The following is a 4,390-nucleotide window of genomic DNA, read 5'->3' on the forward strand; positions in this document are numbered from 1 at the left end:
TATCTATCTATCTATCTATCTATCTATCTATCTATCTATCTATCTATATACATATAATTTTTTCCCTCCAACCACCCTAATACTGACAAAGGTCTCATGAGTTACAAATATCATCTTTCCATGCAGGAATGTAAATAGTTCAACCTTAGTAAGTCCTTTATGATTTCTCTTTCCTGTTTATCTCTTCATGTTTCTCTTGAGTCTTGTATTTGAAAGTCAAATTTTCTATTCAGCTCTGGTCTTTTCATCAAGAACGCTTGAAAGTCCTCTGTTTCACTGAATGTCAATTTTTCCCCCTGAAGGATTGTACTCAGTTTTGCTGGGCAGGTGATTCTTGGTTGTAATCCTATCTCTTTTGCCTTCTGGAATAGTATATTCCAAAACCTCTGGTCCCTTAATGTAGAATTTTTTTTAAAGACAATATTTTGTCCTTACAATTATTTTTGCTTACTTTACCTTAAGGCAACTCAATTTTCACAGGCTTTCTTTTTCTTTGCCTTAAATCTTCCTCCTTTTCTGTAGTTTTGGAGTTTTATTTAACTTATTGATTCATTTTTCTTTCTTCCTTTTATTTAGTTATCTGCTTATCCCCTTCTTTCCCCCTTTGTTCTCTGCATTAAGCAGTTAAATCAAATTTCCCTCTCTTCTCCTTCAAATTCTTTTATTTGTTAGCTTTTTATTTTCTGCATTTTTCTTTACCTTGTTCTTTTCATTAATTCTACTCCCTTTCTGGATATTCTAAACTTCTATTCTTTGATTCATGGTTTTTATAATTATTCCTTCTCTAGTATTTTTGTGTTGCTTTTTGTGTTGGAATTAAAGCTTCTGAAATTCTTATTTTGAGTTACCTCTTCTAAACACTTTCTATGATTGCCTTGTAGGTCTTGTTCTCTATTCCCTTTTTTTCTGTTGTGCTTCACTTTTCAAAGTATCAATTCCTACAGGAGAGTAGTATCAATTCCTGTAGTGAGCATAGGATTATTGACCTATGGCAGAAATTCCTCTATGTTAATTTATACCCCCTGCTTTTCCCCATGATAATTTTCCTTCCCATTTGCCTTGAAATCTCCTGCTAGGTCCATGCCCTCCCATCCTTCTGAAGTCTATTGGTCCTTGGAGCTCTGATCTCTCTTTTCATGAGGTAGGATGTTGTTCATGGAGGCACAACACTTTCTAAGTCTCTCGGAGCACCAAATCCCTGCCAATTATATGCATTGTAAGGCCCTCTTCTCCCATTACAGAATATATGTCTACCAACATGGGAGTTTTTTAGTGAGACCCTTCTCTAGCCACTGACTCGATGTATACCTCTTTCTTTCCCTCTGTTTCAGTCCCTCCTTTTATTACCTTACTCATTCTCCTGTAGCCTCTCTTGTTGCTGAGAACTATAGGAGTTATTTTTCCTTCATTGTTTACCATTGACTTGATTAAGATACATCACTCACTCCCCTCTATGTTCTATATCCCCTCTTCCCTTTTATGTGACCTCCCATTCTGTTGTTTAGTCTCACAAAATACATTGATTTATAAATGAGGAAGGACGGTTTGAGATTTAGTTAGTTTGAGATTTATAGTATCTTAGGCCTCTTCCTTCTTTAAGTTCCACTTTCATTATTTTTTCCCTTCTGTACTTTTTGAAAGGTCTAAGTGGTTCCTCTGTTATTTCTTCAAAAAGATTAAAATAAAACCCAACTCCATAGGTGTCTTTGACTTTTTTGTTTTTATTTTTTCCTTTGAAAATTCGCCAGAGATCTGGTAATTAATTTCCTTATTTGTGCTTCCCTTGAGAATTTTATTTATTTACCTTTCTTGTGTTTCTGTTTTTGAGCTATTAGTGAGATGAATAACCGGCTCCAATCTGCTCTTTTTTCCTTTGGGGGATGGGGATAGAAATGTTCAAATGCCTCTCTTTTGTTGAATACACATCTTTTTCTGATTGATGACTAGGCTCAGGTTTGTGAGGTATGTCATATTTGGGCTGCATCTTGATCTCTTTTGCCTTTCAGAATATATTATTCTATTCCCTTCTGTAGTTTTAGTGGGCATACAACAGTCTTGTTCTTCAAATTTCCTTTCCTTTATATTTGAATGTCTTTCTCCTAGCTGTTTGCAGAATTGATTGTTTGTCATTAGAATAGTTAAATCTAACCACTGTGTCTCTTGGAGTTTACAGCATAGGTTGTATGGAATTAAAACTTCCTAAAGGAAATTTTGGATTATTTTGATTGATGCTTTGTTTTCTGTATCTAGAAGTTCTAGACAGTTTCTTGTGTTATTTCTTGAATTATGGTGTTCAGGTTTTTTGACTTCTTATTTTCTTCTTGGAGACCTGTGATCCTGAAGTTGTCTGTATGTATGCTATCATTGAGATAAAGTACTTGTATTGAGATCTTGTGTTCTTTCAACATTATTGCTTTTTGCTTCTCTTTTTCCAGATTGTCTTTCATTTTAGTCTATTTGTATTCCCAAACTGTGGTTCTCTCTTTAGCTTCTATGGAGAGACTCACCACTGTGGATTCAGGTTTATCTATTCTGTTAATTATTTTTGCTGTGCAGGCCATATATTCTGGCATTTTAACTTTTCCCTTTTAACTTCTCTTAAGATTTCCATTTGTCTCTAGAACCATTCTGGAACATCCTGCTGCAGTTGCTTGCTCTCTTAAAAATCTATAGGGTTCTCTAATCAAATGTTAGTTCAATTTCCTTTGCCCTGCTATATTTATTTAGAGACATTTTCAGTCATTTAGATGTCTTGGTAGTCATCTTGCCTTCTATTTTAATATCTTCCCTATTGATTCATCTGCTTGTGCTCTTGATTTTTAACTGAATTTTCTTCCTTCTGAAATCTTTGTTAGTTTTAGTCTTTCCCCCTTATATTTGTATTTCATGTTCCTCACTTTCCGACTCCTTCCCTTTTGATGGCAGTACCTTCAGTGACTAGATCTCAAAGCTGTTTAAACCTTCTCCCGATTTGGTAAGTTCACTTTTCACCTCTCTCAGTCCCTGTCCCAAGTGACTTCTGTGGGGACCAGTCCCAGTTGGATGTCAGTCAGTCCCCTTTCCTTCAGTCCTGCTACAACCTTATATGCACATTGATACTTTGCTCCAGTTTCTTCTGCTTTTTAGTTCTCTGACCAAGCACTGCCAGATCCTATAGGCATCCCTGACATAGTACACCCTCCTATACCTTCTGCTACTCCAAAAGTGGATGGTCAGAGTTGAGGTCCTCTGCTTGTTGCCACAGAGTGGTGGGATGAGGCCGGTGGCAGGGTACACTGGGCGTTAGACTGGAGCAGCATCAGGGAATTTGCTGAATGGATCTCAGAACACACATAGAGTACATGCCCTGTTACAGCATGGGGGTGGGGTTTGCTGAGTGAGAACATTAGGGATTAGCATTCTCTGTTATTCATTCATAAAGCTGCTACTTTATTAGGCTTTTTGGTGTCTTGGCCTGTGGAGGCTGCTCTAATTGCTCTGCTTCTGGCACATAGCTCCTCTTCTGAGGAGTTTTTGAGAATTAATGAGGACTGGAAAAAAATGTCTAGTGTAGACTTCTGTATTGTTGCCTATATGATCCAGAACTTCCTATGATATAATTTTAACCCCTTTTAGTCTCTTGTTTCATTTCTTCTAGTAGTTCTAGTTGACCTTGTGGTCAAACTGTATTTCTATTTGAGGCTTTGCTTATAGATGTTTTAGAGTTACTCTCTTTTGGTTTTGAGAGTCCTCGTGTCTTTTTTGTTTGTTTGTTTGCTTGTTCTTCCAGTCTTACTTCTTGAATTGAGACTTTGTTTTAGGGTCAGGCTCCATGTACTTCTGTAGGGAATGTTAGAGCCTTGTATGATGTTGCTTTATATTATTTGGAGTCATGTCACTGCATTTTCTGGTTTTGAGTGCTGTGTTCTTTAAGGATCTCGGGGGCAACTTAATCTAGGGAGTTGTAAACTTTTAGTGTGTCCTAAACTGTCTGTACTAGGGCACTGTCAGATTGCTGTTGTCCTAGTCTGAGCTTTCTAGGCTTTGGATCCTGGTTTGGGTCTGGGAAGCAGAACTTCAGTTTTTGCCTGATTAGAGCTCCCTCAGACAGCTGTTGGCTCCAATGCCTATCAGCTAGCTGGAAGTCTCTATAGGTTCAGAGGGACTGAACTGCTGGTTTATCCTATCTTCATTTCTGCCCCAATCATTCACTTGTGTATATATTGCCAGTCTTGCTCTAGAGTTAGAATGATAGAGCTCTAAATGGTAACTCTGGTTTGCAGTCTTTGCTCTGATCACTTGCCTCTGGGCCAAATCTGAGATCCTATTCCAGGATCAGAACAATACAGATGCAAATCCACTTCTAATCTATACTCTTTAAATGAATTTGGCTGGGTCAGAATAACAGAAC

The sequence above is a fragment of the Vombatus ursinus genome, unplaced genomic scaffold (genome assembly GCF_900497805.2).
Source record: "Vombatus ursinus unplaced genomic scaffold, bare-nosed wombat genome assembly UNPS02014768.1, whole genome shotgun sequence".
Lineage (NCBI taxonomy): Eukaryota > Metazoa > Chordata > Mammalia > Diprotodontia > Vombatidae > Vombatus > Vombatus ursinus.